The sequence below is a fragment of the Ovis canadensis genome, chromosome 12, assembly GCF_042477335.2.
Source record: "Ovis canadensis isolate MfBH-ARS-UI-01 breed Bighorn chromosome 12, ARS-UI_OviCan_v2, whole genome shotgun sequence".
Classification (NCBI taxonomy): domain Eukaryota; kingdom Metazoa; phylum Chordata; class Mammalia; order Artiodactyla; family Bovidae; genus Ovis; species Ovis canadensis.
Genome location: NC_091256.1, coordinates 20,909,317 through 20,933,750, shown reverse-complemented (window position 1 = coordinate 20,933,750; position 24,434 = coordinate 20,909,317).

Here is a 24,434-nt window from a genome sequence, read left to right as displayed (position 1 = left end):
GTTGACCTGGAGACTCATATGTAGCAAAACAAACAGTAGTACATCAATTGAGTGATGCAAAGGATTGTAAGATTCACTAGTCCTGTCACAGAGCCCATCATACAAAATTGTTTGGTTTTAAAGTGACAGCCAACATCATTACATTAAGAAGCTGCAATGCTGCCTGGAAATATTTCTGATAATTTGATCTTTCCAATAGAAATGACACTGCCAGTTTTCTGTTTGTACCATTGATTTTATATAGGCTATGTTGGTAGTGATTAAATGTAACATTTATTCCCTAGACTGAAGAATCCTAGGGAGCAAAACTAAGATTTGGGAATAAAATTAGAACGGAACTGGAAAACTGGATGCTCTAAACTCTGAGACTAATCAAAAATAAAATAAATTTGGCCCTATCTACACCTTGGAATGAATTATATTGAATTGACATTGGATTGCTCTCTGGATTGGGAGTAAATTAATGAACCTGTTGATTCATCATTGCTTAGGTCATATTTAGTGGGAAATATTTCAAACTATATGCATTGGATGAAGAATGTGTTGATAGTTTCCAACCAAGAGAGTGTATAATGTGCAGTATTAAGAACAATTGCATTATGGTTTACTGCACAGAGTATTTGTAAAACACTGTTTTTGCACAGGAGCATGCAATTTTTTGTTTGTTTTGGTTGACTATTGTATTTGTTTCCTGTGATTCTAACTCCAAAGGACACAAATAGTTGATCTAAATATAGGCCCCTGAGGCAAAAACCAGAACCCATCTGTTGGCCAGCAAATTAGGGCTTGACCTAGTAGAGTAGGAAAATAGCAACCCACTCCAATACTCTTGCCTAGAAAATTCCATGGACAGAGGAGCCTGGCAGGCTACAGTTCATGGGGTCCCAAAGAGTTGGACACAACTGAATACACACACACACACGCACACACACACACACACACAGATATACACACATACTAGTGTGAACCCATTTTTCAAAAACAAGCACTAAAGTTATTTGTAATTATGGATAGGGTTCATTATCTATGTGAATTAGGCTTTCTTAGGTATTTCAACAGAGAATACAGTGAAGCCTTTAAACTTTTGATGACAATTCATGTGTGAGTTCTCAGTCATTTCAGTTGTGTCCAACTCTTTGTGACCCTTTGGCCTGTAGCTCACCAGGCTCTTCTGTCCATGGAATTCTCCAGGCAAGAATACTGGAGTGGGGTTGCTATGCTCTCCTCCATGGGATCTTCCAACCCAGGGATCACACCTGCGTCTCCTGCATTGCAAGCGTATTCTTTACAGCTGAACCACTGGGGAAGCCCCTTTGATGACAACAGCAAAGATCAAAGGAGAAAAAAGCAGGTTTACAGGGAGTTCTTCAGCCCAGGTTAAAAGTGATGCCCTTAAGGCCTGATTCTCAGCCCTCATGGTGATTGCAGAATCACCTAGAAAGATTTTAAGAACTGCCAATGCCCGGCCCACTTTCCAGAGTCCTTTGGTCTTGGCTGTTACCTACATGTCAGAATATTTTTTAAAAAAACTCCCCAGTTTTGATGTGCAGCCCACGCTGAGAATAACTGCACTAAACTCCAATTCCTGCAACAAAACTCCCTAGATCAGTAGGCTTGCATTTGTTTTCAGTTCAGAAAGCCTGCTGGATCAGGGTGAGTTTCAGCTCTCAGGAACAGAAAAGTCCCCAAACCAAAACACAAACACACAATACCTTTCCCTCATCTAGAAACCCAGTCAGACATTTGAAAAGGTGACTGTTCTTATCAGGGACCAGCTCTCTCTACTGGGATCTGTTTCATGAGACAGAAGTAGAGAACACACAGAGAGGGGGGACCAGCATTTCCAGTGACTGGAAAGGGCTGTTTTCCTGCTCTCCGATTCCCTCTCAACTCTGTTTAGGAAATATTGTGTAGAACAAAGTAAAACACTTTCCTTCGTGGCTGAACTCTTCCATCTGAAATATACAGGAAACGTTTCTGAACTGCCAAGAGAAATAGAATGTTTGGCATTTACCAAATTTATTTGAAGAGTCTTTAAAATCTCACTTGACTCTTTCTCTTTCATTCTTTCTCTTTCTCTTCTCTCTCCTCCTCTTCCCATCCCTCCCTCCCTTCTTTCCTCCCTCCATCCCTTTCTCTGTCTCTCTATCTTTGGAAGGCAGTTTAAACAGGCAGAAATCAATTTGAGAAACACTATAATACACATTTCGATCATGGTTACAAATATACAATAATTATTCCTTTCTTTCTCTTTCCTTTCAGTATAGGAGTTTTACTGGATTTAAACATTTTAAGGTATCAGAAATAAGTTTTAAAATTACTCAGGTTATTCTATATGCAGTTATAATTTTATAGGAACCTATATTAAACTTGCTCCATTTTCATCTAACCCCAGGGAAAATTTTGCAGATAGTCCTGGATCACATTGGGCTTTGTTCACTCTTTTTACTGGAGTTTGAGCAGAGTGTCCTGGTTAATACATGAAATAGAGATCATGATATACTGTTCTAAGGAATTAATTTTCATGTTATGCATCAAAGGAATAATAATGTCCCGTGGAGAAGAACTTAAAATACCTCTTCTTTTATAAGATGCAGCCTCATGGTGCTTATTCCAGTGAAACTGTTCCTAACATTATGACAGACATGCAGGATCAATGTATGTTTAAGACTAAAGGCTTGGACTTTCACATTCAAGTCAATTCAGAAACTAGCTCATTTAAATAATAGTTATTGACACTAACATGAATGGTTATTGACTTTTTAACAAATGATGATTTCTGCATCTAATGAATATTTCATTTTTCTATTTATTCTGGTAGTGGGATAAACAGAATAGATTGATTTTTATATGTTGAATTGATCTTAATTTCCTGGAATAAATCAAAGTTGGTCATCTTGCCAGTTTTAAATTTGCAGAATCAGTTTATTAATATTTGTTTAGGATTTTGCACCTGCATTAATGAACAAGTTTGACAAATAAACTTTCCTTCATTTTTTAATTCTTTTTCTCTATTTCCAGCAGTATTGAGATATAATTGACAAAATTTATTTATATTTAAAGTAATGTGCTGGTTTAATATACACATACATTTTAAAATAATTACTGTAAATAAACAGCACGTTAATTTCCTCATATAGTAAACATTAAAAAAAAAACAAATTATTCACTTAGCAGAATTCACCTATACAATAGACTATTATTAGCTATGGTCATTATTAACTATAACCCATCTAATAATGTATTTTAGGTTCCCAGAACTTGTTCATCTTGTAACTGAATTTTTGTACTGTTTGACCAATATTTCTCTACTACCCCTATCCTCAAGTCCACAGTAACTTCAGTGGTAGAAATTCAACAGTTTTAGAATCCACATATTAAGAGTTAATACAGTATATGCTTTCTTTGCCTGGCTTACTTCACTTAGAATAATGTCTTCCATGTTCATCCATGCTGAAACATATAGCAAGATTTTCTTATTTTCTATGGCTGAATAATATCTCCTATGTGCACAATTTATCCATCACATTTTCCCATATCTTGGCTATTTTTAATAATGCTGCAAAAAGTATGAGAATGCAGATATCACTTTGAGACAGTGAGTGTATTTCCTTTATATAATTACCAATAAATTACTTGCTAGATCATATGTTAATTCTATTTTTAATACTTTGAGGCATTTCATACTGTTTTCATAATGGCTGTCTCAGTTTATATTTTCATCAACAATATATTAAGATTCAATTTTTTTCTGTACTCTTACCAACACCTGTTATCTCTTGTAATTTTAAGGACATAACCATATTAATAGGTGTGAGGAGAAATTTCATTGTGGTTTTAATATACATTTCCTGATGACTAATGATGTTGAGAAACTTTCATCTATCTGTTGCCTATTTGTATGTCTTCTTGAAAAACATGTCCATAGATACTTTGCTAAATTTAAAATAAGATCTCTTGATTTTTTTGTCTTGTGAGTTGTATGAGATCCTCATATATTTTTCATATTAACCCCTTATGAGATATGAAATTTATAAATGTTTTCTCCAATTCTGAAAGTTGACCCTCCATTTGCTGATTATTTCCTTTGCTGGGCAGAGGTTTTTGGTGAGTTGTAATTCTACTTGTTGCTTTTTCTTTTATTGTTTGTGCTTTTGGTGTTTTATACAAAAATTCATTGCCACACCAATTCCAAGGAGGTTTTTCCTATGTTTTCTTCTTGGAGTTTTATGGTTTTATGTCTTAAATTTAAGTCTTTTAACTCATTTTAATTTGATTTTTATATTTGGTGCAAGATAAGGAGTCCAATTTCACTGTTTGGCATATAGTTATCCACTTTTCCAAAAGCCATTTGTTGAAAAGGCTACCTATTCCCTATGTGTTTTCTAGGCATTCTTGTAATAGATTATGTATACATGTATAGATTTATTTCAGGACTCAATTTCTATTTTATTATGTCAATTTTTAACATCCACACCCACACCATTAGTTCAGTTCAGTTCAGTCGCTCAGTCGTGTCCGACTCTTTGTGACCCCATGAATTGCAGCACACCAGGCCTCCCTGTCCATCACCAAGTCCCGGAGTTCACTCAAACTCACATCCATCGAGGCGGTGATGCCATCCTACCATCTCATCCTCTGGGGTCGTAAGAGTGGGACACGACTGAGCGACTGAACTGAACTGAACACAGTCAAAGGCTTTATACAGTCTTTATTACTATAGCTTTGTGAAATCAGGCAATATGACAGCTTCAGTTGTTCATTTTTCTCAAAATTGATGTGATTATTCCGGGTCTTTAGTGGTTCCACATAAGTTTTATGATAGTTTTTTTTTTTTTTTTAACCATTCCTGAGGGGAAAAATACCATTGGAGTTTTGATGGTCATTTTATTCATAATGAAATTATCTGTGAGCCTTTATTAGATTGAAGTATATTCTTTGTATTCCTAATTTATAAACAGTTTTTATCATGGAAGGGTATTGAATTTTTTCAGGTTGTTTTTATGCATCTATTGAGAAGATCACATATTTTAATCCTTTATTTTGTTAGAGTTTTGTATCATATTTATTGATTTGAGTATGTTGAACTATAATTGCATCCCAGGGATAAATCCTACTTGATTGTGGTATATATTTTACTGTGTTGTTGAATTTGAGTTGCTAGTATTTTGTTGAAGATTTTTACATCTATGTTTTTTCAGTGATATTGGTCTATAATTTTCTTTTCTTATAGTGTCTTTGTCTGGCTTTGGTATCAGGGTAATGCTGATCTTTAAAAATAGATTTGAGAGTGCTCCCACCTCTTCAGTGTTTTTAGGAGAGTTTGAAAAAGATTGACATTAATTCTTTAAATATTCAGTAGAATTTTACCATCTAACCTGAGCTTTGCTGTATTGGGAGATTTGGAGTTAGTGATTTAATTTCCTTACTTGTTATTGGTCTGTTCAGATTTTCTATTTCTTCCTGATTCTGTCTTGGTATTTTTTCATCTCTAGAAATGTATTCATCTAGGTTATTCAATTTAATGCATGCAGTTGCTCAGAATAGTCTATTATGATCTTTTGTATCTCTGTTGAATCAATTGTAAGGGTTCATCTTTCATTTATAATTTCACATTTGAATCCCTTCTGGTTTTCTTGGATCATCTAGCTAACAGTTTGTTATTTTTCTATATTAAATAAAATTCTTGAGTTTTATTCCATTTACTTTCTGGTTACTACATCATCTAGGTCTGCTCAGTTATTTTTTAGTATTTCCTTTCACCTGCTAAATTCTGCACTTATTTTATTCTCTTACCAGTTCCTCAAGATATGAAGTTAAGTTATTTATTCGAGAATTTTTTCTAACTGTAGCCATTTTTTCACTATAAACTTCTCTTTTAGAATGTTTTGGCTGCATTCCATAAATTTTTACATGTGTGATTTTTATCTGTTTCAAGGTACTTTTTGCTTTCTCTTTTATTTCTCCTTTGACTTATTGGTTATTGAGTAACACATTTTTTAATTTCAATATGATGGTTAATTTTTCAAATTTGATTTCTAGTTTCATATTATTATGGTAATAAAAATGCTTGATATTTTAATCTTCTTGTCTTTTTACAACTTTCTTGTGATCCAACGTATTGTCTATTATGAAAATAGAAGATCCTTCCAATGATCCATCCATTGTTAAAAGTGGGAATAGAAATATATTTCTATTTCTCCCTTTAGTTCTGTTAATACTGTTAATATTTAGATAGTCAAATGTTGGATTCAAATATATTTAGCATTGTTATATGCTCTTGATAAACCAATCTCTTTAACACTATTTAGTAGCCTTCTTTTTCTCTTCTTACTAATTTTGACTGAATATATATGCATTTTGTTTGATGTAAATATTGACAATCTGGTTCTCTTTCTGTAAAAATTTGTATAGCAATTCTTTTTCCATGCCTTCATTTCAACCTTTGTGTGGTTAAAGCTAATGTGAATCATGTAGGCAGCACATTGTTGGATCTTATTTGCTGTAAATTCAGTTGCTTTGTTTCTTTTGACTGGAGAATTTAATCCATGTACATTTAAAGTAATTATTGATAGGTAAAGACATTATTTTCACTTTATTGATTGATTTCTGACATTTTGTAGTTTCTTTGATCCATTCTTGCTTTATTTGTATGTTTTAATTCCTTTCTCATTAATTTTTTATATCTACTATAGGTTTTTTCTTTTTTCTTTGTGTTTATGATGAAGCTTACATATAACTCTTAGACATAACAGTCTATTTTAAGACAGCAACAATTTACTTTCAATTGCATATAAAAGCTCTAGACTTCTCTTCCCCACATATTTTATGCTAATGATGTCATGCTTCACATCTTTTTATATTATGCATCCATTACAATCTACTGAAGCTATACTTATTTTAGTACTACTACTTTAAACTTATATTCTGGAGTTAAAAGTGTACCATAATTATATTACAACAATCTGACTTTATATATTTACCATTACCAGTGAGTTTTATATTTTCCTATATTTTCATATGGTTACTTAGTTTCCTTTACTTTCTATTTAAAAGGCTCCCTTTTTAGCATTTATTTTCTTGTAAGACAGTTAAAGAATCTGCTTGCAACACAGGGGTTGCAGAAGATGCAGGTTTGATCCCTGAGTAAGTAAGATCCCCTGGAAGAGAGCATGGCAGTCCACTCCAGTATGCTTGCCCAGAGAATTACATGGATAAAGAACCCTGGCAGGCTACAGTCCATAGTGTCACAAAGAGTCAAACACAGCTGAAATGACAGCCTGCAAAACAGTTCTAATAGTGACGAACTTCCCCAGCTTTTCTTTGCCTAGGAACATCTTTACTAAACCTTCATTTCTAAAGCACATCTTTTCCAAATACACTGTATATTTTTTGTTGGCAGGTATTTTTTGTTTGTTTTCAAGGATTCAGGCAGACACTGATTTGTCTGGTCCCTTCCTGGATGAAACTTCCTGCAGACCTTATTTGATATCAAGGTAATGGTGAGATGTTGTTTTTTAAAAAAATTCCCTGTGGGTCTCTTGTATTTCTGCATATTTATTACATAAGGCCCAGACTGTCCATTGTTTCAGACAATTTTTCAATTTGTAACTAAAAAGCCTTGGAAAATAGAAATATTGTCTCACTTTGGCACAGGAAGGGGGCTATTACTGTCCAGTATAAACAGATAATGGGACTTCCCTTGTGGCTCAGTGGTAAAGAATCTGCCTGCCAATGTAAGAGACAAGGGTTTGATCCCTGGATTGGTAAGATACCCTGGAGGAGAAAAACACAACCACCTGAATATTCTTGCCTGGGAAGTCCCATGGACCAAGGAGCCTGGTGTGGTACAGTCCATGGGATTACAAAAACAATTGAATAAGAGTTAATGACTAAACAACAACTATAAAGATAATTTCTCCCTCTAAATCAAAGATTAGGCAAACTTCCAAAAGACTTGGATTCCTAAGCCTGATATTCCTATCCTATAATAAAACTCATTGTGTGTACAGATGTCAAGCAGCCCTCTTTACGTTACACTGTCATAATGGCCTCAGTTCAGTTCAGTAGATCAGTCGTGTCCGACTTTTTGTGACCCCATGGACTGAAGCATGCCAAGCTTCCCTGTCTAGCACCAACTGCCGGGACTGGCTCAAACTTATGTCCATTCAGTCAGTGATGCTATCCAACGATCTTATCCTCTGTTGAGTCCTTTCCCTCCTGCTATCAACATTTCCCAGTATCAAGATCTTTTCCAATGAGTCAGTTCTTCACATCAGGTGGCCAAAATATTGGAGTTTCAGCTTCAGCATCAGTCCTTCCAATGAATATCCAGGACTGATTTCCTTTAGGATTGATTGGTTTGATCTCCTTGCAGTCCAAGGGACTCTCAAGATTCCTCTCCAACACTGCAATTCAAAAGTATCAGTTCTTCGGTGTTCAGCTTTCTTTATAGTCCAAGTCTCACATCCATACATGACCACTGGAAAAACCATAGCCTTGTCTAGATAGACATTTGTTGACAAAGTAATGTCTCTGCTTTTTAATATGCTACTAGGTGGGTCATAGCTTTTCTTCCAAGGAGCAATTATTTTTTTTTTTAATTTCATGGCTTCAGTTACCATCTGTAGTGATTTTGGAGCCCAAGAAAATAAATTCTCACATTGTTTCCATTGTTCCTCCATCTATTTGTTATGAAGTGATGGTTCCAGATGTCATGATCTTAGTTTTTTGAATGTTGAGTTTTAAGCTAACTTTTTCACTCGCCTACCTTAAAATATGTATAAAATTAAACTGCATGATAACAGTGAGTAAAAGGTACACAGGATATAAATGGAGTTGTATCTATATGTCTTACAATTTAAAGGAATTTATAAAATGATTTTTGTAAAGATATATATATATAATTTTCTTATATAAAATTATTAATCTTATAACTCATATAAACACAAAGAAAGAATTTTAAGTCAATATACAGTTAACCAGAAAATAAAAAGGAAAGTGAAATAATAAAAATATATCATTCATTCAAAAATGTTTAGAGAGAAAAGTAACAAATAGATGGCAGAATTATTAAACATGTAATAAATGGCAGACTTAGCCAAAACATGATAGTTATATTAAATGTATATGCACTAGTACACATAGCTTAAAATCTGTTAGTCCATATCAAGACTGACAGATATTTTCTGCAAAAAGCCAGGTAGTATTTTAGACTTTGTTTGCCACGTGGTTTTTATCACTACCTGCTCAACTTTGAAGTTATAGCATGAAAACAGCCACAGATGATACATGACTGTATGAGCATCATTGTGTTTTAATAAAATTGAATTTAAAAAATAATGGCAAGCAAGACTTAGTCAGTTTAACATAGTCTGCTGACCTTGATCAAGAGTTTAATAAGCTGTTTACTAATGACTTCATAATCATTCATAAGAAATACCTTAAATATAAGCATATGAAAGCTTGAAACTTGCAGGATAAAAACGGTAAGTATTAAACATACAAATGTTTAGCCATGCTAATGGCATATAAAGGGAATTCCTCCATGCACTAGCTATAAAGAACCCACCTGCTAATGCAGCAGACATAAGAGACATGAGTTCGATCCTTGGGTCAGGAAGGTCCCTTGAAAGAGGGCATGGCAATCACTATGGTATTCTTTCCTGGAGACTCCCATGAACAGAGGAGCCTGGTGGGCTACAGTCCATAGAGTCGCAAAAGTCAGACGCGACTGAAGTGACTTAGCATGCATGCATATAGCATATAAATTATGATTACAGATAAAACTCATTACTTGAGATGAAAAATAATCTCACAAATGTTGTTATCAAATATCAGCAAAAATAAAATGTGAAATTGCTATAAACCTAACTATATATCCTGAAAATATTTTGATCAAAGTGATAGGGCAAAAATAGGAGAAAGAGACAAATTTGGAAAGTAAGAGATTGATTAAAGTAAGAGGTGGATTAAAGTAGGAGATTGATTAAAGTAAGAGATTGATTATTGTTTTGGAAAAAAAAGACCAAAATTCAATAAATATATGAAAGAATTAGAATACCTGAAAATAATAGAATACATGAAAATAAAAATTGTCTTAAATGACATTCAACTACTGTTATCATGAATTTCATTGAGTATATATTTTAAATTTATTAAGATATTATCATTGCTAATAGATATTAGATTTGTTTGGTTAGTCTTTCATTGCTTTCTATTTATCTTTTCTGAATACCTGTATTCAATCTGTGACTCTATATCAAGATCGACAAATATTTTCTGCAAAAAGCGAGATAGATAGTATTTTAGACTTTGTTGGCCATGTGGTTTTTATCAATACCTGCTCAACTCTGAAGTTAAAGCATAAAAACGGCCATAGACAATACATGACTGCATGAACATCACTGTGTTTTAATAACATTTAATTTCATTTAAATTTAATTTTTAATCTAATAAAGTTGAATACAAAATTCAGTGTTAGTATGCATCTGCCGCAAGAACGCCTTCATTGCATTCTCCACCGCAGTTTTTTTGGTGACAGTCTCTCAGATTTTGTTTACTAGAAAGTTTACTTTTTTACCATCATTTTTGAAGGGCAGCAGTTTGTAATATATCAAATTCTTAGTTAGTAGCTGCTTTGTTTGGGTACTTTAAAGATGTAATTCCATGTTCTTTGTGACTCAATTTTCTCTTAAGAAGCCAGATATAAATGTTCCCTGCTCACCTATTTGGATGCTTCTAAGGTTTCTACTTTATCTTTGGTTGTCAGTGTTTCATGATTTGCCTACATGTGGTTTTAGTTGTATTAGTTGTATTTAGTTGTATTTAGTTGTATTCATCATGAATTTGGTTCACAGAGCTTCTTAAAACCATGTCTTTGTGTCTTTTAACAAATATTGCTTTGGTTATCTTGGGAAGTAATTTTAATGTATTAGAACTTTGTTACCATGTTCCATATATATTTTTATTTCACTTTTTCCAGTCATCTTTCTCTGCTTATACAAATCAGCATATTTTCTACTGCGGTAATTTTCAGTTCACTGATTTTTTTTTTTCAACTGTGTCTTATCTAATACTGCTGCTAAGTAACTTCAGTCGTGTCTGACTCTGTGTGACCCCACAGACAGCAGCCCACCAGGCTCCACTGTCCCTGGGATTCTCCAGGCAAGAATACTGGAGTGGGTTGCCATTACCTTCTCCAATGCATGAAAGTGAAAAATGAAAGTGAAGTAGTTCAGTCGTGTCCGACTCCTGGCAACCTCATGGACTGCAGCCCACCAGGCTCCTGCATCCATCGGATTTTCCAGGCAAGACTACTGAAGTGGAGTGCCATTACCTTCTCTGTCTCTTGAGTATAATCTGAGATAATTTTCCATATTGCTTATTTGCATGAGGTGTGCTATTTCTTACAGCAGAATGCATCAGTTCAGTTCAGTCCCTCAGTTGTGTCCGACTCTTTGCTACCCCATGAATTTCAGTACGCAAGGCCTCCCTGTCCATCACCAACTCCCAGAGTTCACTCAAACTCATGTCCATTGAGTCGGTGATGCCATCCAACCATCTCATCCTCTGTTGTCCCCTTCTCCTCCTGCCTTCAATCTTTCCCAGCATCAGGGTCTTTTCAAATAAGTTAGTTATTCACATCAGGAGACCAAAGTACTGGAGTTTCAGCTTCAGCATTCAGTCCTTCCAATAAATATTCAGGACTGATTTCCTTTAGGATGGACTGGTTGGATCTCCTTGCAGTCCAAGGGAGTCTCAAGAGTCTTCTCCAACAACACAGTTCAAAAGCTTCAATTCTTCAGTGCTCAGCTTTCTTTATAGTCCAACTCTCACATCCAAACATAACCGGAAGTAGGAAAATCAATATGGGGCTAAAAGAGTTGGCTTTGAGCTTGACTTTAAGAGAAAGTGAAAACTAACCAAATTCTGATCTTGACAACATATGCGTACATATTATATAATAGTGTCTATAAAAATAGAGTCAAATAGACAATGTCATTTTTAATCTATCCAATTTGTTCTTTCTGTTATTGTTTGGGTTCTTAAATTACCAGTTGAGAATGTTTTATATGTTCCAAGCATCTCATGCTCTCCAGGTTTCTGTTTATGTATTGAATTTATTGATCACAGAGATTGCATTTGTTTAAAAGCAAGTTTGAGTTTTGATAAGAATAATTGTTTCATAATTCCTTTGTATGCCTGTGTTACAGCCTTTGGGAGTTCCAAGTGAAAACCCAAGCTATTTTTCAGTGATTCTCCTTCTTGCTGGTATTTGAACTGCAGCTTTGTCTACCCATCCTCATGTGAATGTCTAAATCTCAATCCAGCACTGTAGCCTCTCCTAGTTTCTTCTCATATCCTCAGCCTTAGCTTTATAACTGTCTAATGCCACCCTGTTTCCCCTTCTCTCTAAGGTCTAGGCATCCCAAGTCCTTCTACTTTACTGGCACTTTAACACTTTCATATAAATTTTATTTTCCAGTTGTGTCTACTTTTTCTAGGTGCTCACAGTGGGAATATATTCACATCAAGCTTATTTATCTTCCCCCAAAACAGAATACTCCTAACTCAGGGTTTTGGTGCTGACTTTACCGAGATGGGAAAAAATAGAAAACTCTTAGTTTGATGTTTATAATTAATTCCATCTTGAGCAAAATAAAGGTGAGGCACTAGCGGGATACAATAATAGAAGTTTCCAGATGGAAGATGCTGTTGTTCAGTCATTCAGTCATGTCTGACCCTTTGTGACCCTATGGACTACAGCACACCAGGATTTCCTGTCCTTCACAATCTCCCAGAGTTCGCTCAAACTCATGTCCATTGAATCGATGATACCATCCAACAGTCTCATCCTCTATCACCTGCTTCTCCTCCTGCCTTCGATCTTTACCAGCATCAGGGTCTTGTCCAGTGAGTTGGCTCTTTGCATCATGTGGCCAAATAGTGGACCTTCAACATCAGTCCTTCCAATGAATATTCAGGATTGATTTCCTTTAGGATTGACTGCTTTGATCACCTTATGGTCCCAGGGACTCTCAAAAGTATTCTCCAATACCACAGTTTAAAAGTGTCAATTCTTCAGCACTCAACCTTTTTTTAATGAACTCTCACATCCATACATGACTACTGGGAAAACCATAACTTTGACTGTTAAGAGGGTAACAGGCAGGAAAGATGTTAAATAAAGGAAATAGGCTGCAAAGGGTCAGTTATTTTTTTATCTTTATTAAACGGCAGGAGGAAACAAACTACAAGTGTCAGATTTTTCTTCTCCCTTCTCTTAAATGAAGTGAGTGAAAGTCGCTCAGTCGTGTTCAATTCTTTGAGACCCCATGGACTCCAGAACCCCAGTCTCTCACATTGCAGGTGGATTCTTTACCAGCTGAGCCACAAGAACACTGGAGTGGGTAGCCTATCCCTTCTCCAGGGGATCTTCCCTACTCAGGAATCGAACTGGGATCTCCTGCATTGCAGATGGATTCTTTTTTTTTTTTTTTTTAGTTTTTTATTTTTTTAATTTTAAAATCTTTAATTCTTACAGGCGTTCCCAAACATGAACCCCCCTCCCACCTCCCTCCCCATAACATCTCTCTGGGTCATCCCCATGCACCAGCCCCAAGCATGCTGTATCCTGTGTCAGACATAGACTGGCGATTCAATTCTTACATGATAGTATACATGTTAGAATGCCATTCACCCAAATCATCCAACCCTCTCCCTCTTCCTCTGAGTCCAAAAGTCCGTTATACACATCTGTGTCTCTTTCCCTGTCTTGCATACAGGGTCGTCATTGCCATCTTCCTAAATTCCATATATATGTGTTAGTATACTGTATTGGTGTTTTTCTTTCTGGCTTACTTCACTCTGTATAATCGGCTCCAGTTTCATCCATCTCATCAGAACTGATTCAAATGAATTCTTTTTAACGGCTGAGTAATACTCCATTGTGTATTACTGTGTATTAGCTGTGTACCACAGCTTTCTTATCCATTCATCTGCTGATGGACATCTAGGTTGTTTCCATGTCCTGGCTATTATAACCAGTGCTGCGATGAACATTGGGGTACATCTGTCTCTTTCAATTCTGGTTTTCCTCAGTGTGGTTCCTCAGTGCTGATTTCCTCAGCAGTGGGATTGCTGGGTCATAAGGTAGTTCTATTTGCAATTTTTTAAGGAATCTCCACACTGTTCTCCATAGTGGCTATACTAGTTTGCATTCCCACCAACAGTGTAAGAGGGTTCCCTTTTCTCCACATCCTCTCCAGCATTTATTGCTTGCAGATTTTTGGATCGCAGCCATTCTGACTGGAGTGAAGTGGTACCTCATAGTGGTTTTGATTTGCATTTCTCTAATAATGAGTGATGTTGAGCATCTTTTCATGTGTTTGTTAGCCATCCGTATGTCTTCTTTGGAGAAATGTCTATTTATTTCTTTGGCCCATTTTTTGATTGGGTCATTTATTTTTCTGGAATTGAGCTGCATAAGTTGCTTGTATATTTTTGAGATTAGTTGTTTGTCAGTTGCTTCATTTGCTATTATTTTCTCCCATTCAGAAGGCTGTCTTTTCACCTTGCTTATATTTTCCTTTGTTGTGCAGAAGCTTTTAATTTTAATTAGATCCCATTTGTTACTACAAAGCCACAGTCATCAAAACAGTATGGTACTGGCACAAAGACAGACATATAGATCAGTGGAACAAAATAGAAAGCCCAGAGATAAATCCACACACATATGGACACCTTATCTTTGACAAAGGAGGCAAGAATATACAATGGAGTAAAGACAATCTCTTTAACAAGTGGTGCTGGGAAAACTGGTCAACCACTTGTAAAAGAATGAAACTAGATCACTTTCTAACACCGCACACAAAAATAAACTCAAAATGGATTAAAGATCTAAATGTAAGACCAGAAACTATAAAACTCCTAGAGGAGAACATAGGCAAAACACTCCCAGACATAAATCACAGCAGAATCCTCTATGATCCACCTCCCAGAATTCTGGAAATAAATGCAGATGGATTCTTTACCAACTGAGCTATCAGGGAAGGTGTCCCTTCTCTATACAAATTTAAAAGATGGTTTCTCTTAAAATTCTGTGTTGCCGTGATGACACCTGGTTCCACCTGAACTTAACTTTTCTCAAACCTTGAGCTAAATGGTGTGTTTTTCTTATGGAAATGTTTTTCTTAAGCTATACTAATGAGCTAAGTACTTACCCTCAGTTCAGTTCAGTTCAGTCGCTCAGTTGTGTCTGACTCTTTGCGACCCCATGAATCGCAGTACGCTGGGCCTCCCTGTCCATCACCATCTCCCGGAGTTCACTCAGACTCACGTCCATCGAGACCGTGATGCCATCCAGCCGTTTCATCCTCGGTCGTCCCCTTCTCCTCCTGCCCCCAATCCCTCCCAGCATCAGAGTCTTTTCCAATGAGTCAACTCTTCGCATGAGGTGGCCAAAGTACTGGAGCTTCAGCTTTAGCATCATTCCCTCCAAAGAATTCCCAGGGATGATCTCCTTCAGAATGGACTAGTTGGATCTCCTTGCAGTTCAAGGGACCCTCAAGAGTCTTCTCCAACACCACAGTTCAAAAGCATCAATTCTTCGGTGCTCAGCCTTCTTCACAGTCCAACTCTCACATCCATACATGACCACAGGAAAAACCATAGCTTTGACTAGACAGACCTTAGTCGGCAAAGTAATTAGACTCTGTCTTTCTTCAAGTCCATTCCACTTAAGACTCAGAACCAGAACCGATAAGGGCTCAACAAACCAGTATGTTTTTCTCATACATTGTTCCCCTAATCTAAGTTAATGAAACTATATATTTATTTGGAAACCTGCCTTTCTTCAAGATTTATGTTAAATGATTTATGGTCCAGAATGACTCACCTAAAGCCAATGTTATCTCAAAATGCATGTTGTGGGTAAGGGGCCTGGTGCCAGTCTCTGAGATTTGAGATATTCCTTTTTTCTAATTAGCAGTCTACTAAAGCTAGTGGAGGTGATGGAATTCCAGTTGAGCTATTTCAAATCCTAAAAGATAATGCTATGAAAGTCCTGCACTCAATATGCCAGCAAATTTGGAAAACTCAGCAGTGGCCACAGGACTGGAAAAGGTCAGTTTTTATTCCAATCCCAAAGAAAGGAAATGCCGAAGAATGCTCAAACTACCACGCAACTGAACTCATCTCACACACGAGCAAAGTAATGCTCCAAATTCTCCAAGACAGGCTTCAGCAATATGTGAACCATGAACTTCCACATGTTCAAGCTGGTTTTAGAAAAGGCAGAGGAACCAGAGATCAAATTGCCAATATCCGCTGGATCATCGAAAAAGCAAAAGAGTTCCAGAAAAATCTATTCCTGCTTTATTGACTATGCCAAAGCCTTTGACTGTGTGGATCACAATCAACTGTGGAAAATTCTGAAAGAGATGGGAATACCAGACCACCTCACCTGCCTCTTGAGAAACCTGTATGCAGGTCAGGAAGCAACAATTAGAACTGGACATGGAACAACAGACTGGTTCCAAATAGGAAAAGGAGTACGTCAAGGCTGTATATTGTCACCCTGCCTATTTAACTTGTATGCAGAGTACATCATGAGAAACGCTGGGCTGAAAGAAGCACAAGCTGGAATCAAGATTGCCAGGAGAAATATGAATAATCTCAGATATGCAGATGACACCACCCTTATGGCAGAAAGTGAAGCAATTTTGAGAACTAAAGAAACTTAAAAATCTCCCACTTTAAAAACACCAAGTAATACTATACAGAATATAACTGGCATTATTTCAAATGCATAAATGAATTTGTTGGAATATAAAAAATTCCTAGAGGCTAGAAAGAACAAAGGACTGAAAACAAGACTTTAAGTTGAAATAGAAATCCCTATTGTCCATCTCTGTAATAAAAGGCTTGCATTTTTAACACTGAATAATACTACTATAAAATATAATGCATGTTAGACAATTCTTGAAAATAAAATTACGTACAAAATGATTTAGGTTGAGTAAAAACAGAATGAAACATTTCAAAATGCTTTAGACAGAAGACTAAAAATAATGAACTAAACTTAGATACAGAAAGTAAGAAAAAGATAAACAGAATAAATCAAAAGGAGTAAGACGAGGAAATGATAAAATTCAAAGAAAAATTAATAAATTAATTGAGAAACACGACACAGCTAAAAATTAGCGCTTTAAAAAGATGCAAAGTTCTCAGTTTTGGCAAAACAAATAAAAGCAAATGATGACTGAGAAGGAAGAAAAAATCACTTAAAAATTACAGCATGTGTTTTTCTTTCTGGCTTACTTCACTCTGTATAATAGGCTCATTTCATCCACCTCATTAGAACTGATTCAAATGTATTCTTTTTAATGGCCGAGTAATACTCCATCGTGTATATGTACCACAGCTTTCTTATCCATTCATCTGCTGATGAACATCTAGGTGCACTGGGACGACCCAGAGGGATGGTACAGGGAGGGAGGAAGGAGGAGGGTTCAGCATGGGGAACACATGTATATCTGTGGCAGATTCATGTTGATGTATGGCAAAACCAATACAATATTGTAAAGTAATTAACCTCCAATTAAATAAATTTATATTAAAAAATTAAAAAAATACAGCATGTGAACTGTTTAAATAGTGGATTTGGCATGTTGATTATTAAATAAATTTTCAACTTTAATTTTATCATAGAAAGAAAGAAAATGGAGTTGCTCAGTTATGTCCGACTTTGTGATCCCGTGGCCTGTAGCCCACCAGGCTCCTCCATACATAGAATTTTCCAGGCAAGAGTTGTGGAATGGGTTGCTATTTCCTCCTCCAGGGCATCTTCCAGACCCAGGGACTAAACCCAGGTCTCCCTCATTGCAAGCAGAATTTATCATAATTTTATCATAAACTCCTAATTAGGAATATTTCAAAAGGTATATAAAACCTGAATAAACTTGCATTGACTAGAAAACTGGGTTCAGTTATAAAATTATCCACAAATATAAAATGAGAAAACAAAGCATTCAATAATGAAAATCACATAGTAATTTCATGAGAGGCTTTATCAAGCATTCTAAGGCCATATTATTTTGAAACTGTACATACCCTAAGATGATAGATATTAATTTTAATGATTATAAAAGCTAGATTGAGAAACTACCTAGGTGGTTATAAATTTCAAATTACAGCCACTTTTTCCCTATTAGCAATTATGTCAATATGCAAAATGAAAAATAAACTCTAACCCATCAAAGTATAAAAAAGAGTATATATTGATTAAATTTGGTTCTTACAAAGAATAAAAGTCTGTTTTGACACTTAAAAAAATCTATCAGTGTAATTTACCACATTAACATACTAAGCAGGAAAAAATGATAAATGATTCATCTCAATAGACATAAAAAGGGTATCAATAAAATGAAAAAGTCATATAATTTAAAATATTTGATCAAGTTAGTTTCTTATTTTAATGAGAAATATTGAACAAAAGTCTATACAAACTACATATGTCATGATCAAATATTAAAAACACTTCCTTTAAAAACGTAAGATAGTTAAATTGGCACTTTTATTCAGTATTGCCATACTAGTTCTCCAAATACTGTAAAACCAAGAAGACATAAATTAATAAGGAGGAAGAAAGACAATCATTGTTTCCAGGTCATCTGTCTAACAAACACATGAAAAGATGCTCAACATCTCTCTTTATCAGAGAAATGCAAATCAAAACCACAATGAGGTACCATCTCACACTGGTCCGAATAGCTGCTGTCAAAAAGTCTACAAACAATAAATGCTAGAGAGGGTGCTGAAAAAGGGAACCCTCTTAGACTGTTGGTGGGAATGCAAACTATCACAGCCACTATGGAGAACAGTGTGGAGATTCCTTAAAAACTGGAAATAGAACTCCCCTACGACCCAGCAATCCCACTGCTAGGCACACACACCAAGGAAACCAGAATTGAAAGAGACACATGTACCCCAGTGTTCATCACAACACTTTTTACAATAGCCAGTACATGGAAGCAACCTAGATGTCCATCGGCAGATGAATGGATAAGAAAGCTGTGGTACATATACACAAGGGAGTATTACTCAGCTATTAAAAAGAACTCATTTGAATCAGTTCTAATGAGGTGGATGAAACTGGAGCCTATTATACAGAGTGCAGTAAGTCAGGGAAAAAAACCCACTAATACAGTCTATTAATGCATATATATGGAATTTAGAAAGATGCTAATGATGACCCTATATGTGAGACAGCAAAAGAGACACAGAGATGAAGAACAGCCTTTTGGACTCTGTGGGAGAAGGCAAGGGTGGGATGATTTGAGAGAATAGCATTGAAACGTGTATATTACCATATGTGAAACAGATCACCAGTCCCAGTTCGATGCGTGAAACAGGGCACTCAAAGCCAGTGCACTGGGATGACATAGGGAGGGAGGTGGGAGAGGGGTCAGGATGGGGGACACATGTGCACCCATGGCTGATTCACGTCATTTTATGACAAAAACCACTATAATATTGTAAAGTAATTAGCCTCCAATTAAAACAAATTAATTTTTAAAAAGCATGAGATAATAATGACAAAATTTTGGGGTCTCTTGAAATGTAAGATCACATAAAATATACTTCGTTTTGATACACTGCTACTGCTGCTAAGTCACTTCAGTCATGTCCAACTCTGTGCGACCCCACAGACAGCAGCCCACCAGGTTCCCCTATCCCTGGGATTTTCCAGGCAAGGAGACTGTAGTGGGTTTCCATTTCCTTCTCCAATGCGTGAAAGTGAAAAGTGAAAGTGAAGTCGCTCAGTCATGTCCGACTCTTAACGACCCCATGGACTGCAGCCGACCAGGCTCCTCCGTCCATGGGATTCTCCAGGCAAGAGTACTGGAGTAGGGTGCCATTGCCTTCTCCTTTTGATACAATATCACCTAATTATGGAAATAGGCTTATATTAAATATTTATAATAGCAGCATAAACAACCATTGTTGCAGCCTAGTGGAGCAGAGACCAGAACCTGTCCCCTGACTGGAGGGTGCAGCAAACTGAGTCCTCCTAATTGTCCTAGTAAGCATGCTGAGAGGACATTCTCTCTCTCTGCTCCACTTCACTTCCTGCCCCTGCCTCCCTCCCCATGGAAAGAACACAAAATGTTCCTGATCAACAGCAGAACCTTAACTTTACTCCCTGTTTATGGTACGCTGATCAAACTCCCCAGTCTAGATATTTCCTAGTGATCTCGTGTTTTTATTCTGCCAATAAAAGCGTGAGGTGAAAGGAGCCATTTTGTCTTCCTGGCATAGAGAGCAGGAAGGACCCCTGATGCCCTGCTTGGCAAATTATATGTGTCTGTCTTTTCACTAGTGCTGGCCCCATTTCAGGGCTTTCTCACCCACTGTGCTCGACGTGGCAAACAATGATAAAAATTAAGTCTATCAGAATATAGTTTTATAGGCATAATTGTAAAGAATTGGGAACCTCTAGATTGCCTAATGCACCAATGGAAACTTGAAAAATAGCAAAGTTAGCATTTCAGATCATGGTGAATATTCAGTAAATAGTTTGGCACAACTGACTGTATTCCTAGCAATTAACACCATATAAAAATTAGTCTAGAATTAAATTCTTCAATATAAAAGTATCCATATGTATGATATTTATGTTTTATAATACATATTACATGTGCAAATATATTTATAATTCCCCTGGAAGGAAAATTTCCTCCAATGGCACATGAATTGTAAACAACAAGAAAATGATTGATGCATTTTATTACATTTATATTAAAGTTATAAAAACAGTCCTGAGGGATATGAAAATGCCAGTCTCAGTCTTGGAAAAGTCATTGGACACATATACATATTAATGTTTAGAATTCAAATGTGTAAGGAGAGTCCAATTAAAGTATCATTCTTTTAGTCAGCTATTGCTGAGTAACAAAAACCCTTCAAAAAAGAAGCACACAACAAATACAAAATGAAAAATGTTTCTGAATGATCTCTGCTGTTATACACTGGCTCTCTAGAGGCGAATTCTGATAAATTATTTAATTGGCAGCTACTCAGCAAGCATTTTATCCACCCTTCTTCTTGACCCCTATCCAGTAAAGTATTTGGGTTCCCCCAATATCCTGTGAGGAACATGAATTCTATTTTTGGTACAGTTAACACATAGAAACAGAATAATATATTGTAGTGGCAAGCACATGCATTTTATTCCCATAATTGATTGACTAAAATATTAAATCAAACAACCAGAAAGTCTTGTCCTTTGTGCCTTCTCCCTCATGAATGACACAGTGGTATTTTTAATGCCTCATGTACCTGCCATGAATTCTTGCTTTAAAAATAGATGCAGAGTATAATGCCATTCAGGGTTTATTGTTTGTAAAGAATCACCTGCCAATGGAGAAGATATAGGAGATGCGGCTTCAGTCCCTGGGTTGGGAAGATTGCCTGGATGATGAAATGGTGATCAACTGCAATATGCTTGCCTGGAAAATTCCATGGACAGTAGATCGTTGTGGACTGCAATCCATGGGGTTACAAAGAGTCAGGCGGGATTGAGTGAGGACCCATGCACACACAACATTATTGGGAAAACAAAGATTACATTTAAAGCGTTGAATACTGTAAGAGTAATGAAATTTATAGACATTCTTAAATTTAAAATAAAGATGGAAACATTTCTGCAATCTCTCAAAGTCCATTTAATAAAAAATAAATATAGCACTTCATTTTGGAAATCAACTGCTATTGATTTTCATCAGTATTCAACATGAGTTTACACTGAAGAAAGCTGTAGTCTGGAATGGCATTGCAAGTTGATATATGTGAAGATTACACAGATTTTTGATGTATAAGACAATTGTTATAAGTATTATGCTATAATTTGTGGCCTTTATGCTTAATAGGATATTATAACAATAGAGAGAGCAATAAAAGCTTAGAGCCATCCAGAAAAAAAAAAGGAAAACGTTTAAAATGGGACAATACATAAAAGGTAATTGTGGGAAATAATATCAGCAATTCAAAACCTCAGAATTTTCTGAGGAAGTAGACTGAGCAGAGAAAGATTTCAATCTAAAATTTGAGCATTTATTTTGTCTAAGGACTATAGCACACATGTGTGTATTAGTTGTTCAGTCATGTCCAACTCCTTGAGATCCCATGGACTGTAGCCTGCCAGGTTACTCCATCCATGGGATTTTCCAGGCAAGAATTCTGGAGTGGATTGCCATTTCCTTATCCAAAAGCACACATAAATATATAGAAATGAAAATATAATCTTTAAAATAGAAAGATCTGAGAGCTATCTATAAAATAAAATGCAATTTTTTTTAAAGTTCTCAAATACACAATCTGCATAATCAGAAGAAGATAAGTATAACAAATAGTTGTAAACATTGAGACTAAAAATATTGTGCTCTGGGGTTTATACTAAATACTAAAATCATCTTTGTGCATGTATGCTTGCAAACATTGAGGCCAAAATAGAATGCTCTTTCACAGGCAAGTGTAATACTATTCAAATACTTGTTTAAAGAAAACAAGTAATTTTTAACAGGCTTTTATAAAAGAGTTAAAAAAACAAAATTCTCAGGATATCAAGAGTTCTACAGTGGATGTTCTCAAAACCAATATGTTACTTATTTTATATATTTTTCTAACAAACCAAAAATGTAGTTATTTTCTCTATAAGTTTAAAAAAACAGCACAAGTCAGGTTAAAAATAAGTATGTGAAGTTAAAGTGCTCAGTTGTGTCTGACTCTTTGTGACCCCATGGACTATACTGTCCATGGAATTTTCCAGGCCAGAATACTGGAGTGGATAGCCTTTCCCTTCTCCAGTGGATCTTTCCAACCCAGGGATTGAACCCAGGTCTCCTGCATTGCAGGTGGATTCTTTACCGGTTGAACCAAAAGGGAAGCCCAAGAATATTGGAGTGGGTAGCCTATCCCTTAGCCAGAGGTTCTTCCTAACCCAGGAATCCAACCGGGGTCTCCTGCTTTGCAAGCAGATTCTTTACCAACTGAGCTATCAGGGAAGCCCTACAAATAAGTATAGAGTATATAAAATACAAAAACAAAAGTGTTCATTTACAGTACCTCACCCAAAATTTGTAGTAAATGTAGTGAATTCAGTAACTTACTAATGATATGAAAACCTGAAGTGGCCAAATAAAGTCAGTTTTAGCATAGGAACTTAATATTGGGTTCAACACCTTATGTCATAGTATAAAAACAATTATATGATACACAGAGAAAATAAATTTCATAAAACCCATATACTCCAAGTTGAAAATATATTTAAAGCTGGAAAGAAAATTCTTTTTAATATGAAAAGAAATAATATGTACTTTAAATCATATATGGTGAAGTTTGAAGAAAACGTGAGGTAGCCCCATTGTTTTGCACAATGATTTTAAATGTTACTCTGCATGCATGCTTATATTTACTTCAATCGTGTCTGACTTTTCCAACACTGTGGACTATAGCCCTCTAGACTGCTGTGTTCATGGGATTCTCCAGGCAAGAATACTGGAGTGGGTTGCCACGTCGTCCTCCCAGGGATCTTCGCAACACAGGGATCAAACCTGCATCTCTTATGTCTTCTGCATTGCTTGTTGGGTTGCCACTAGTGCCACCCAGGAAGCCCAAATGTTATACTAAAAATATTTTAATTCTTTTATTTTCTTTTTATTTCCAACTCCACTTGCTCTTCCCTATTATTTTGTCCACACTCTCTTCCTGAGCAACTCATGCTTATAACTTGATGTATGTCCTTTCAAACAATCTTAAACTGATTATGTATATGGATCTAGCTCAACCTGTATGTTTATGTCAAAATTACCTATCTAAATACTTGACTAAACAACCATCTTAAAAGAGACAGAAATCATACTGACTATTTTCACAGAAAGGAATTTAGTATCAATAATTGTCAACTAGATGTATAGAATTAGGAAATTAATACAAAAACTTGCAATAGAAAGAGAATATTAGTATATCACAGAGGTGGCAACCACAGAAAACAGCCAGCACCCTCCTAAGGATGGGGAAACATGAAAAAATGGTGAAACCAATGGCACCCCCAACTCCAATACTCTTGTCTGGAAAATCCCATAGACAGAGGAGCCTGGTAGGCTGCAGTCCATGGGGTTGCTACTAGTTGGACATGACTGAGCGACTTCACTGTCCACTTTCATGCATTGGAGAAGGAAATGGCAATCCACTCCACTGTTCTTGCCTGGAGAATCCCAGGGACGGGGGAGCCTGGTGGGCTGCCGTCCATGGGGTCACACAGAGTCAGACACAACTGAAGCGACTTAGCAGCAGCAGCAGCAGCAGTAAAGAGTGGGTCTTTGGCAGAGGAATTCAATGGAAGGCATTTTTTTTTGCCAAGAAAAAAATTA